Genomic DNA, 15,083 nt, shown 5'->3' with positions numbered 1-15,083 from the left:
CAGTGCTGATCATTTATGTTGACTCCTTTAAGGCGGGGAGTGTAGAGCAACACGCTGGCAAGGCACACCATGCAAAACACATCAAAGTCTCTGGGCAGTTTAATGGTAAATGAATTAATCAAAAATAATTAAACATCTCAAGCATATTAAACACAAAATAACTAGAACATGGTTGGATCTCCACATGAATTCCTCCTGATGAAGCACTTTCTGCTGTGACAGAAATAAAATAAAGTCTCTTGGTAATTCGAAGCATATACAGCAATTAATTCTACATTTATATGGTATTTTTTTTAGAACTGTATTTTAATTTTTTAAAGTACCATTTTAATATCTGTGCTGTAACTGATAATTATTTTGGGAAGGGGGCAGGAGCAAGAGGATTTCAGTAGCAGCACAAATAATTTTTAATTCAACAGCTGCAAGGCTTAAATCAACAGAGAACCAAGAGCCCTGTGGCCTCTGAGAGGGAAGAGAGTGTATAGCTAGTGCTTCCCATTTTAAGGTCACTGGTTTGAATTTAGTCAAAGTCAAACGGGCTGAAGGTCACCTTTCCTTGATAACTCCTTGATGGCCTCAGTAAACGAGATACTGGGCTTACCCAATTTTCTCCTGGGCAACCACCCAGGACTAATTCTGAAGGCTCTTGTATGAATGAGAGGGCCAACCTTGGCATAGATCCTTATGTACATTCAAGGTCCAGGCCATGGCTGATTCTTACTATTATTGTTGTTGTTGTTTTTGTTGTTATATATCCACTGTGAGGCATCTAGCAGAAAACCAGTTTGGAGGAAAAAAAAAAGTAAGCACATTAGCTTCAGTTGCTATTGGTCAGGATGACTGGAAGTGAGCACAAGAAAAAGTATGAATGAAGTTCATCACTCCTATTTCAACAATTTCCTAACTGTACTTCAAAGCCCATCTCACCAAAGCCTACCTCAAAGCAGTTCAGGACCAGCAAGCCTATGAAGCCCCATGAATTCCAGTTGCCTCTGCTGCTGATTCTTTTAAGGATATTATCCTTCATGACCTCATGTTATTGTGTACTATCATTTTGGGTGCTGTAATGGGAAATAGCAAGCAGAACGTTAAAAATTTCCCACAAGTTCATTGACTCGTGAACCTTGCGTTAATATAAGCTTTCAGATGTCCTAACTATTACAACACTGGTTTCCTCCAAGGAGTCCTTCCTTGAATGCTTTACTAATATATCAGGCTACCTACAGCAGCCATACACCACCTGCATCCTTATTCCTAGTATATATAAAACCACATAGAAGAGGTGGGTATAATTCTCTCAGGGTAGCTCCTGAATTATCTTACCCTGCTTACACCTTAGAATTCTTTTCTTTTTTTTTTAAAGAAATGGGTAGAACATTAGTTAATTAGCTAATTAACCTAATATTTAGTGTAATCTCCTGGATACCATAATACCTTTCTATAATACCTCTGTTGTATTCATTTAATTTGGAATAGATGTTTGCTTTTAATTATTATGACTTTGGGTTTTCCCATGTTGCAAACTTCCTGCCTCAGATATGAATCCCTGGACCCATGTGTGCAGTGAAGTGAACAAAAACCAAACCAACAAATGAAAAAACTCCCCTGCTCAAGTATCTGTCCCCTAGGTGACTCTTCAATCTGAGACAACATGTACTTGTAAAAGGTACCTAGGCCTCTGGAGTGCATGGGCAAGACTCCATCACAGCTATGAAAGAGTTAACATTGCCTAATAAATATGTGCGGAGTAAACTGAATGAATTAATGACCCTCCAGTGCCTCTGTAAGCAATCCCCTCCATTCTTTTCCATTTGGTTCCCCAGGCCCTGAGGGCCTGAGAACTCCAAACTTACATGGTGACAGATTCAACCACCTGGTCATGGACTCAACAGCCACCTGCCTAACAATTACTTTCATGATACAAACATAAGCTCTTAACTGCTTGTGTGCTACTTACAACTTTCTATCTCTGCACCTGGCTCTAAGAAATATCACATTGTTTAATTTTTCTAAATCAAATTAGTTCTGGGTTTGTGCCCCCATTAGTCATGGTTGGGAGAAATTTAAAGTCAGTAATAGCCTGGAGATAGGTGGCTTATATGAATGTCTAGAAGCAGAAGAAATGTTCTCTAGTCTTCAGCTACTGTGGTGGTGTCTGATAAGTACACTGTTCAAGTCAACATGACCTGTTGCTACTATACATACACACAAACCTGTTGCTACTCTAGCTTGGGTGTGGGGGTCTTCATGTCATTTAGGTACTAAAATAACCTCAGTAGACCTACCAGGCAGGTCCCGGGAGCTGCGAGGGAATTGACCAAAACTGTTTCTTTTCCAGTCTTTATAATTCTCTTCTTGTTCTAGGACCAGACATTCTGTCTTTAACTCTCCCAAATTTATTTTTGGGGAAGACCTTGCCAAGGAGTGTGTTCATCTAGTATGTCATCCAAATCAGGACGCTTCTTAGGGTGAAAGGAAGTAATAGAAATAACTACACTGGGAAAACAGGACAGTGGGGGTGTGGGATTATCCCATGTGTAGGCCTTCCTAAGTGCGTCTTTAGAAACACAGTTCTGATTTATTTGTTCTAAAGGTGACATCCATTAGCCTTATTCTATCAACTTCTATTATATTTGAGTACTGTAAATAAAAAACAATTCCTCTTTCGGGGAAAGTTTTTCTGCCTGGCCGTGTGTATGTGAATAGAGAGAGAGAGAGAGAGAGAGAGACTGGCAACACCCTCCTGATCACCAAAATTGACCAAAATTACCTTCAAGGATAACATGGGATAACATGTCTCAGAACAGATGACTAAAAGATTACCAAATGTGTATGAGCCTAGCATGTCAATTTATCATGTCCAGTGGCTGCCATTTCCCTCTGCTTTATGCTACAAACAGAGAATTAGAGGCTGTTGCATTGCACAGTAAAGCCGCCTCTTAAATGAGAGTCTAGATATAGCTCAGCTGAGATGCTCTCAGATTCAGAGCTTTCCAAAGCAGGAGATGCAGAAGGCCTCTATTTCCAAAAGCCATTAAGGGACAGTTGCAGGCACTCAAGCTTTCACGTTAACAGCAAAAAGCCTCCATCTCAGGAGCTTAAATCCGTCTCCAAGGTGAAGCTAGGAAGGTGGCAGAAGTGTAGCTATTATTATAGCAATTTGTTTCCTACAAACAGTAGCCCCCAGGTGGAGAAATGTGAGTAAACTTGCTTTTTTTCTCCTAGATTATTTTTTTTCCAGAGTCCCCATGGTGCCACCTCCGAGAGGGCAGAGCGGCCTTTTCCTGCCCTCCTGTCATACCGAGTACAGCTCCACATCTATTGGTTGCTGCAGAAGCCTAGACTCTCCCCAATGGACAATTAGACATTTTGAGAGCAGAGAATGTCAATCCTCAATCAAAAGACACAGGAAACCCAATTATCCTACAAAGAGAACAAGAAAAAAAAAAAAAGTCAGCACTCACCTCCCTTTCTTCCATAGGTTTATAGAGGGACAATTTCTGATTCATTCTGGTGACACTTTTGAGGTGAGGGGCTGGTTCTGTTGCTTTTGCAGATCTAGATTTTTTTTTTTTTAATCTTTTAGGAGTCTGAAAATATAGCTATACTTCTTTTGTTTACAGGCTGAAAAAAATGAGATAGCCTCCTATATTGCCTGAGAGATGAAAAATATATTCTGTTTTTTTCTTTCAATATTGAGGCCTCCAAAAAATCATATTTTTCCAGGTTCCTATTTAGAGCTGGCTTTCCCCCCCCCCCCCCTTTTGCCTTATCATCTCTAACAGAGAAAAAAAGATGAGGTACATTAAGAGGGAAATTTTACTTCTTTGTAATTAAATATATTCAAGAGGAATTTTCCATATTTCAAAGAAGGAATGTTCAGTTTGAGCTGGGGGCGGGGGACAATGCTGGGCTTTATTTCCCTAGCTTGTAGCAAGGAGTATGAAAAATATTGATTTGCTCCTGAGAGATGCTAGAGCAACTTAATTAAAGTTGTTTAAGTACTTTGGAATCTTTTGATGGAAAGGAGTATATAAAAGTGTAATGTGCTTTAATTTAATTTGATCTTTTCAGAAACCAGAAGAAAGCCTTTTCACACCCCATCCCATTTCAAAACAATATGCTGGCAATGATATCTTTTCAATATCCATGTTTATTTGGTTGTGATAAATATAGTCTCTGACCTTTAACAGATGTAAAAGTGAAAACACAGAGAAATTGGACATGCTGTGATGGCTATCGCCTATTTTATAGAGCCCCTCAGCATATTGATTAGCTGGAAGACACTTCTGAGAGCTGGTATATAACTCTTAATAAATCCACTCCACTGGGGGAGGAGTGTGTGTGCTTCTAAGACCCTTCATGAGATAAGTCACATGAAACAAAGACTGGAATAGTCAATAGAGGCTAGCAGGAAGCTCTGCGTGACTGTTGTCAGGGGGTAGCCAATTTCCCCCTCTTGATTGTCTACACTTTACAAAGCACATATATTTCCCTAACAAAAGGCTCTGAAGGGATATTCTTAGCTGATACCTCCAGGAACATGCTGGTCTTCTGTCAACAAGGTCAGTATGAAATTCAGCTAGCAGGGCCTTGAAATCTATCATCCTTGTCAAGGATTTGACTGATCTACTTTTCCCTCTTACAGCCTCCTAGAGTTCTCTCTCTGGCATGTATCTGCTTAATCAAGTTGTTGTTGAAGGTCTATGTCTTAACCTTTACCTGTGGCAGCCTTGCACACATTTCTGTATTCAGTCAAGTCTTTCTTTCCCGCAAGCCAGCCCCTGCCTATGGTTTTTTTTTTTTTTTTTTTTTTTTTTAAGATTTTATTTATTTATTTGACAGACAGAGATCACAAGTAGGCAGGGAGGCAGGCAGAGAGGGAGAGAAGAAGGCTCCTCCCGAGCAGAAATCCCATTGTGGGGCTTGATCCCAGGACTCCAGGATCATGACCTGAGCCAAAGGCAGAGGCTTAACCCACTGAACCACCCAGGTGCCCCAACTTCTTGATGGGGTTATAGCGGCAAGCTGTGACTGGGGCTCTAGCAATGGTAGCCTACTTTTTAGGCTGTATTGTCACAGTTTAAACTTTGTATTATCAGGGGAAGATGGGGTAGGGGAATTGTCAGGAAAGAGGAAGCTTTACTGGAATACCTCATGACATTGAATTGACCGGGTAGGAACTACAGCGAGTGTGTCACACACTGTACTGAAGACTGAATAAGGGAAGTGAATCCCCTCATTGCTGAGTCCTTTCCTTCCTCGGGTTCTCTCCTAATGAATGGAAACCCCCTTCCTTCAACCCTCTTTTCTTTCCTTCTTTCCTTCCTCCCTTCCATTTGTTATCCTGGTTGTTAAGCAAAAAAACAAAACAAAACGAAACAAAAAACCTTTGGGTGATTCTTTTTCTTTTCTATTACATATTTTAAAACAAAAATTGTATATATTTAAGGTACACAATATGATGATTAGAGAGATATATATATATATAGTGAAATGATTGCCCTATTCAAGTAAATTAACATATCTTTTCACATAATTATGATTTTTTTGATTAGTGTACCTGAAATCTACTCTCCTAGCATATTCCCCATGTTCAAATCAGTATTAGTAACTATAGTCATCACACCTATACATTAGATATCTAGAATTACGCCTCCTATATACCTGCTACTTTGTATCCTCTGATTAGTATCTCTTCCTTCCCCCAATACTATTCAATTTTGTGCTTCTATGAGTTCGACTCCTTTCTCTTGCGCTCTCTCTCTTTTTATTTTTTTTTTTGTTCCACACACAAGTGAGATAATACAGCATTCATCTTTTTCAGTCTGACTTATTTCACTTAGCATAATGTCTTCTAGGTGCATCCATGTTGTCACAAATGGCAGAATTCTCTTCTTTCTCCTGGCTGAATAATATGCCATTGTGTATAGATACATACCACATCTTTATGCATTCACTCATCGACAGACACTTGAGTTGTTTCCTTATCTTGACTACTGTGAATAATGCTGCAATGAACATGGACGTGTAGATATCCCTTCAAAATCCTGATTTCATTACCTTGGGATATATACATAGAGAATTGGGATGGTTGATTCATATGGTAGCTTTAGTTTTAGTTTCTTCAAGAACCTCCATACTGTTTTCCACACTGGCTGTTCCAATGTACATTCCCATCAACATTATGCAAGGGTTCCTTTTTCTCCACATTCTCACCAACCTTTGTTTTCTTTAGTCTATTTATAATGGCCATTCTAACAGGCATTGGGTGGTATTTCATTGAGGTTTTAATTTCAATTTCCCTGATGATTAGTGATGCTAAGACTCTTTTCATATATCTCTTGGCTATTTGTATGTCTTTTAATGAGAACTATGGGTCTTTTGCTGATTTTATAACCAGGTGTGTTTTCTTGTTATTGAGTTGTTTGAATTTTTTAAAATATATTTTGGAAATTAATCCCTAATCAGATAGATGATTTGCAAATATTTTCTCCCATTCCATGTATTATATCTTCACTGTTGATTATTGTCGCTGCTGTGCAGAAGCTTTTAAGTTTGATACAGTTTTGTCTATTTTTGCCTTTGCTGCCTGTGCTTTTGGAGTCATACCCAAAATATCATTGCCCAAGCCAATGTCAAGAAATTTTTCCTTGTTTTCTTCTAATTGTATTACAGTTTCAGGTCTTATATTTAAGTTGTTAATCCATTTTAATTTCATTTTTGTATGTGGAATGAGATAAATATCCTATTTTATTCTTCTGCATGTGGAAAAGCAGTTTTCCCATTACAACTTATTGAAGAGACTGTCCTTTTCTTATTGTATATTCTTGGTACCTTTACTAAAGAGCAATTAATCATAAATGTGTGATTTATTTCTGGACTGTCTATGCTGTTCCATTGATAAATATGCCTGATATTATGCCTGTACCATGTTATTTTGATTACTATAGTTTTGTGATATATTTTAAAATCAGGTATTGTGATGTCTCCAACACTATTATTTTTGCTTAAGATTGCTTTGGCTATTTGTAGTCTTTAGTAGTTTCATATGAATTTTAATATTTTTTTAATTGTATGAAAAATACCATTGGAATTTTGATAAATACTGCATTGAAAATGTAGATCACTTTGGGTAGTATGGAGAGTTTAGTAATAGTAATCCTTCCAATCCATGAGCATGGGATACCTTTTCACTTATTTGCATCTGCTTCAATTTCTTTCATTAGTGTTTTATAGTTTTCAACATCTATTTCACCTTGTTAAATTTATTTTTAAGCATTTAATTTTATTTTTGATGCTATTGTAAGTGGGATATTTTCTTAATTTCTTTTTGGAGTAGGTCATTGTTATTACATAGCAATGCAACTGGTTTTTATATTTTGCTTTTGATGCTGTCAATTTACTGAAGCTGTTTATTAGTTTTATGAGATTTTTGTGAAATCTTTAGGGTTTTCTAAATATAATATTGCATCATCTGCAAATAGGGAAAATTTTACTTCTTTTTTCTAGTTTGATTGCCTTGTCTTTCTTCCTTTCTCTTCTCTCTCTCTCTTTTTAATCTAATTGCTGCAGCTAGGACTTCCAGTATTATTTTGAATAAAAGTAGTGAGAGTACTCATCTTTGTTTTATTACCGATCTGAGAGGAAAAGTTTTCAGCTTTTCATTATTGAATATGATGAGAGCTGTGGGCTTGTCATGTATGGTCTATATTACATTGAGATATGGTCTCTCTATACCTAGTTTGTTAAGAATTTTTACTAGGAAATGATGTTGGATTTTGTCAAATGCTTTTCCTGCATCTATTGAGATGATCATTTGTTTTATATTGTATTACATTGACGTAGTTTATAACATTTATGGATTTGTATATGTAGACCCATTCTACATCCCAGGGATAAATCCTACGTGATCATTGCATATGATACTTTTAGTATGCCATTGAATTTGGCTTGTCAATATTTTGTTGAGGATTTTTTCAGCCATATTTACCAGGGATATTGGCGCATATTTTTTATACACACACACACACACACGCACACACATATAATTTTTCACAGTGTTCTTATTCTCTGTTTTTGGTATCAGGGTAAAACTGGCCTTGTAAAATGAGTTTGGAAGTGATCACTCATCTCCAATTTTTGTAAGTATTTGAGAAAATTGGCATTAATTTTTCTTTTTTTTTAATATGTTTGGTAGAATTCGGCAATGAAGCCATTACATCTTGGCGTTTTTTCCCCCCTTATTGGGAGGATTTTGATTACTGATTCAATCTCTTTACTGCTTGGTTACTCATCTATTTAGATTTTGTAATTTTTCTTGATTCTCTCTTGATTCTTCTTGTATATCTCTAGGAATGTCTTCATTTCTTCTATGTTACTCAATTTGTTGGCCTAATAAATGTTCAGAATAGTCTCTTATGATACTTTAATTCTGTGGTGTCATCTTTAATGTCTCTTCTTTCATTTGTAATTTGATTTATTTCAGTCTTTTTTTCTTGGCTAAACTAGCTAAAGAATTGTCAATTTTGATTATTTTTTCAAAAAGCAAGCTCACTTTTATTTTTTTTTCTATTTTTCTATTCTCTATTTCATTTATTTCTGTTCTGATCTTTATTATCTTATTCTGTTAACCTTAGGCATAGTTTACTCTCTTTTTTCCTAGTTTCTTGAGTTTTAAAGTTAGGTTGGTTATCTGAAATCTTTCTTTTCATTAATGTAGGCATTTATTACTATGAACTTCTCTCTTAAAATTGCTTTTGCTGCATCCCATAGGTCTTGATAGGTATGTTGTGTTTCTTTTTCATTTGTTTAAAGATTTTTAAAATTTCTTGATTTCTTCTTTGACCCATTGGTTGTTCAGAGGTGTGTAGCTTAATTTCCACATACTGTAAGTTTTCCAGATTTTCTGCTATTATTGGTTTCTAGTTTCATACTATTGTGGTCATAAAAAAAATACTTCATATGATTTCAATCTTCTTAAATTTATAAGACTTGTTTCATGGCCTAATATGTGATCTACCATAAAGAATATTTGGTGTGAATTTAATAAGAATATGTATTCTACTGCTGTAGGATGGAATATTGTGTCTATGACGATTAGGTCTAAGTCTGCTCTTTCCTTATTGATTTTCTTTCTGGTTTATGATTCCATTGTTGGAAGTTGGGTTTGGAGTCTGCTACTCTTATTTTATTGCTGCTTATTTCTCCCTTCATTTGCTTTCTATATTTCAGTGCTGCAGTGTTGGTGCATATATATTTACAGTTGTTACATCCTCTTGATGAATTGATCCTTTTATGATTATGTAGTTACCTTTTTGTCTCTTGGGACAGTTTCTGTTTTGTAGCCTATTTTGTGTGATATAAGTACACCCACACTTATTCTCTTTGCTGACCATTTTCATGAGATACTTTTTTCTATCCCTTTACTTTCAGCCTCTGTGTAGCCAATCTATGTATTTTGTAGAAAATTTAATTCAATTACATTTAAATAAATTATTTTTAGGTAAGGATATACTCTTGCCATTTAAAAAATTGTTTTCTGACTAGTTTGTAGTTCCTATATTTTTTTCCTTCTCTCTTCTTTTGTGATTTGATGATTTATTTGTTGTAATATGATTAGGTCCCTTAATTTTTTTGTGTATCTAATACAGATTTCTTTATATTTGTGGTTGCCATGAGATTTACATAAAATATCTTATTATAACATTAATTTTAATCTGGTAACTTAACTTTGACGACATACAAAATCTCTACAGTTTAACTTCCCCTCTACCCACATTTCATGTTATTTATGTCATTGTTTATATCTTTTACATATATGGTGTTATCATTAGCAAATTATTATAACTATAGATTTTGTTATACTTTTGTCTTTTAACTTTTATGCTAAAATAAAAAGTGATTTTTTTGCATCACCAGTTTAGTATTAAGGTATTCTGAATTTTACTACAATCTCACTTTTATAGTGAGTTTTATACTTTCATTTGTTTTCTCATTGGTTGCATCCTTTGTTTCAACTTGAAGAACTCTGAGTAACATTTCTTTTTCTTTTTTTTTTAATTTTTTATTTTTTATAAACATATATTTTTATCCCCCGGGGTACAGGCCTGTGAATCACCAGGTTTACACACTTCACAGCACTCACCAAAGCACATACCCTCCCCAATGTCCATGATCCCACCCCCTTCTCCCAACCCCCCTCCCCCCAGTAACCCTCAGTTTGTTTTGTGAGATTAAGAGTCACTTATGGTTTGTCTCCCTCCCAATTCCATCTCGTTTCATTGATTCTTCTCCTACCCACTTAAGCCCCCATGTTGCATCACCACTTCCTCATATCAGGGAGATCATATGATAGTTGTCTTTCTCTGCTTGACTTATTTCGCTAAGCATGATACGCTCTAGTTCCATCCATGTTGTCGCAAATGGCAAGATTTCATTTCTTTTGATGGCTGCATAGTATTCCATTGTGTATATATATCACATCTTCTTTATCCATTCATCTGTTGATGGACATCTAGGTTCTTTCCATAGTTTGGCTATTGTGGACATTGCTGCTATAAACATTCAGGTGCACGTGCCCCTTTGGATCACTACGTTTGTATCTTTAGGGTAAATACCCAGTAGTGCATTGCTGGGTCATAGGGCAGTTCGATTTTCAACATTTTGAGGAACCTCCATGCTGTTTTCCAGAGTGGCTGCACTAGCTTGCATTCCTACCAACAGTGGAGGAGGGTTCCCCTTTCTCTGTATCCTCGCCAGCATCAGTCTTTTCCTGACTTGTTTATTTTAGCCATTCTGACTGGTGTGAGGTGATATCTCATTGTAGTTTTGATTTGTATTTCCCTGATGCCGAGTGATATGGAATACTTTTTCATGTGTCTGTTGGCCATCTGGATGTCTTCTTTGCAGAAATGTCTGTCCATGTCCTCTGCCCATTTCTTGATTGGATTATTTGTTCTTTGGGTGTTGAGTTTGCTAAGTTCTTTATAGATTCTGGACACTAGTCCTTTATCTGATATGTCGTTTGCAAATATCTTCTCCCATTCTGTAAGTTGTCTTTTGATTTTGTTAACTGTTTCCTTTGCTGTGCAAAAGCTTTTGATCTTGATGAAATCCCAATAATTCATTTTTGCCCTTGCTTCCCTTGCCTTTGGCGGTGTTCCTAGGAAGATGTAGCTGCGGCTGAGGTCGAAGAGGTTGCTGCCTGTGTTCTCCTCAAGGATTTTGAGGATTCCTTTCGCACATTGAGGTCCTTCATCCATTTTGAGTCTATTTTCATGTGTGGTGTAAGGAAATGGTCCAATTTCATTTTTCTGCATGTGGCTATCCAATTTTCCCAGCACCATTTATTGAAGAGGCTGTCTTTTTTCCATTGGACATTCTTTCCTGCTTTGTCGAAAATTATTTGACCATATAGTTGAGGGTCTATTTATGGGATCTCTATTCTGTTCCATTGATCTATGTGTCTGTTTTCGTGCCAGTACCATGCTGTCTTGATGATGACAGCTTTGTAAGAGACCTTGAAGTCCGGAATTGTGATGCCACCAACTTTGGCTTTCTTTTTCAATATCCCTTTGGCTATTCGAGGTCTTTTCTGGTTCCATATACATTTTAGAATTATTTGTTCCATTTCTTTGAAAAAGATGGATGGTACTTTGATAGGAATTGCATTAAATGTGTAGATTGCTTTAGGTAGCATAGACATTTTCACAATATTTATTCTTCCAATCCAGGAGCACAGAACATTTTTCCATTTCTTTGTGTCTTCCTCAATTTCTTTCATGAGTACTTTATAGTTTTCTGAGTATAGATTCTTAGCCTTTTTGGTTAGGTTTATTCCTAGGTATCTTATGGTTTTGGGTGCAATTGTAAATGGGATTGACTCCTTAATTTCTCTTTCTTCTGTCTTGCTGTTGGTATAGAGAAATGCAACTGATTTCTGTGCATTGATTTTATATCCTGACACTTTACTGAATTCCTGTACAAGTTCTAGCAGTTTTGGAGTGGAGTCTTTTGGGTTTTCCACATATAGTATCATATCATCTGTGAAGAGTGATAATTTGACTTCTTCTTTGCCGATTTGGCTGCCTTTAATTTCCTTTTGTTGTCTGATTGCTGAGGCTAGGACCTCTAGTACTATGTTGAATAGCAGTGGTGATAATGGACATCCCTGGCGTGTTCCTGACCTTAGCGGAAAAGCTTTCAGTTTTTCTCCATTGAGAATGATATTTGCGGTGGGTTTTTCATAGATGGCTTTGATGATATTGAGGTATGTGCCCCCTATCCTTACACTTTGAAGAGTTTTGATCAGGAAGGGATGCTGTACTTTGTCAAATGCTTTTTCAGCATCTATTGAGAGTATCATATGGTTCTTGTTCTTTCTTTTATTGATGTGTTGTATCACATTGACTGATTTGCGGATGTTGAACCAACCTTGCAGCCCTGGAATAAATCCCACTTGGTCGTGGTGAATAATACTTTTAATGTACTGTTGAATCCTATTGGCTAGTATTTTGTTGAGTATTTTCGCATCTGTGTTCATCAAGGATATTGGTCTATAGCTCTCTTTTTTGATGGGATCCTTGTCTGGTTTTGGGATCAAGGTGATGCTGGCCTCGTAAAATGAGTTTGGAAGTTTTCCTTCCATTTCTTTTTTTTGGAACAGTTTCAGGAAAATAGGAATCATTTCTTCTTTAAATGTTTGGTAGAATTCCCCCGGGAAGCCGTCTGGCCCTGGGCTTTTGTTTGTTTGGAGATTTTTAATGACTGTTTCAATCTCTTTACTGGTTATGGGTCTGTTCAGGCTTTCTATTTCTTCCTGGTTCAGTTGTGGTAGTTTATATGTCTCTAGGAATGCATCCATTTCTTCCAGATTTTCAAATTTGTTGGCGTAGAGTTGCTCATAGTATGTTCTTATAATAGTTTGTATTTCTTTGGTGTTAGTTGTATTCTCTCCTCTTTCATTCATGATTTTATTTATTTGGGTCCTTTCTCTCTCTCTTTTTTTTTTTTTTTTTTTTTTGGATAAGTCTGTCCAGGGGTTTATCAATTTTATTAATTCTTTCAAAGAACCAGCTCCTAGTTTCGTTGATTTGCTCTATTGTCTTTTTGGTTTCTATTTCATTGATTTCTGCTCTGATCTTTATGATTTCTCTTCTCCTGCTGGGCTTAGGGTTTCTTTCTCGTTCTTTCTCCAGCTCCTTTAGGTGTAGGGTTAGGTTGTGTACCTGAGACCTTTCTTGTTTCTTGAGAAAGGCTTGTACCGCTATATATTTTCCTCTCAAGACTTCCTTTATTGTGTCCCACAGATTTTGAACTGTTGTATTTTCATTATCATTTGTTTCCATGATTTTTTTCAATTCTTTAATTTCCCGGTTGACCCATTCATTCTTTAGAAGGATGCTGTTTAGTCTCCATGTATTTGGGTTCTTTCCAAACTTCCTCTTGTGGTTGTGTTCTAGCTTCAGAGCATTTTGGTCTGAAAATATGCAGGGAATGATCCGAATCTTTTGATACCGGTTGAGTCCTGATTTAGGACCAAGGATGTGATCTATTCTGGAGAATGTTCCATGTGCACTAGAGAAGAATGTGTATTCTGTTGCTTTGGGATGAAATGTTCTGAATATATCTGTGATGTCCATCTGGTCCAGTGTGTCGTTTAAGGCCGTTATTTCCTTGCTGATCTTTTGCTTGGATGATCTGTCCATTTCAGTGAGGGGAGTGTTAAAGTCCCCTACTATTATTGTATTATTGTTGATGTGTTTCTTTGATTTTGTTATTAATTGGTTTATATAATTGGTTCCTCCCATGTTGGGGGCATAGATATTTAAAATTGTTAGATCTTCTTGTTGGACAGACCCTTTGAGTATGATATAGTGTCCTTCCTCATCTCTTATTATAGTCTTTGGCTTAAAATCTAATTGATCTGATATAAGGATTGCCACTCCTGCTTTCTTCTGATGTCCATTAGCATGGTAAATTCTTTTCCACCCCCTCACTTTAAATCTGGAGGTGTCTTCGGGCTTAAAATAAATTTTTTGGAGGCAACATATAGATGAGTTTTGTTTTTTTATCCATTCTGATACCCTGTGTCTTTTGACAGGGGCATTTAGCCCATTAACATTCAGGGTAACTATTGAGAGATATGAATTTAGTGCCAGTGTACTGCCTGTAAGGTGACTGTTACTGTATATAGTCTCTGTTCCTTTCTGATCTACCACTTGTAGGCTCTCTCTTTGCTTAGAGGACCCCTTTCAATATTTCCTGTAGAGCTGGTTTGGTGTTTGCAAATTCTTTCAGTTTTTGTTTGTCCTGGAAGCTTTTAATCTCTCCTTCGAGTGATTTTTCAGTGATAGCCTAGCTGGATATAGTATTCTTGACTGCATGTTTTTCTCGTTTAGTGCTCTGAAAATATCATGCCAGCTCTTTCTGGCCTGCCAGGTCTCTGTGGATAAGTCAGCTGCCAATCTAATATTCTTACCAGTGTATGTTACAGACTTCTTTTCCCGGGCTGCTTTCAGGATTTTCTCTTTGTCACTGAGACTTGTAAATTTTACTATTAGGTGACAGGGTGTGGGCCTATTCTTATTGATTTTGAGGGGCATTCTCTGAACCTCCTGAATTTTGATGCTCGTTCCCTTTGCCATATTGGGGAAATTCTCCCCAATAATTCTCTCTAGTATACCTTCTGCTCCCCTCTCTCTTTCTTCTTCTTCTGGAATCCCAATTATTCTAATGTTGTTTCGTCTTATGGTGTCACTTATCTCTCGAATTCTCCCCTCGTGGTCCAGTAGCTGTTTGTCCCTCTTTTGCTCAGCTTCTTTATTCTCTGTCATTTGGTCTTCTGTATCACTAATTCTTTCTTCTGCCTCATTTATCCTAGCAGTGAGAGCCTTTATTTTTGATTGCACCTCATTAATAGCTTTTTTGATTTCAACTTGGTTAGATTTTAGTTCTTTTATTTCTCCAGAAAGGGCTTTTATATCTCCCGAGAGGGTTTCTCTAATATCTTCCATTCCTTTTTCGAGCCCGGCTAGAACCTTGAGAATTGTCATTCTGAACTCTAGATCTGACATATTAGC

The sequence above is a fragment of the Mustela lutreola genome, chromosome 18 (genome assembly GCF_030435805.1).
Source record: "Mustela lutreola isolate mMusLut2 chromosome 18, mMusLut2.pri, whole genome shotgun sequence".
In the NCBI taxonomy this organism is placed as follows: domain Eukaryota; kingdom Metazoa; phylum Chordata; class Mammalia; order Carnivora; family Mustelidae; genus Mustela; species Mustela lutreola.
Note: the sequence above shows the minus strand (reverse complement) of the source record.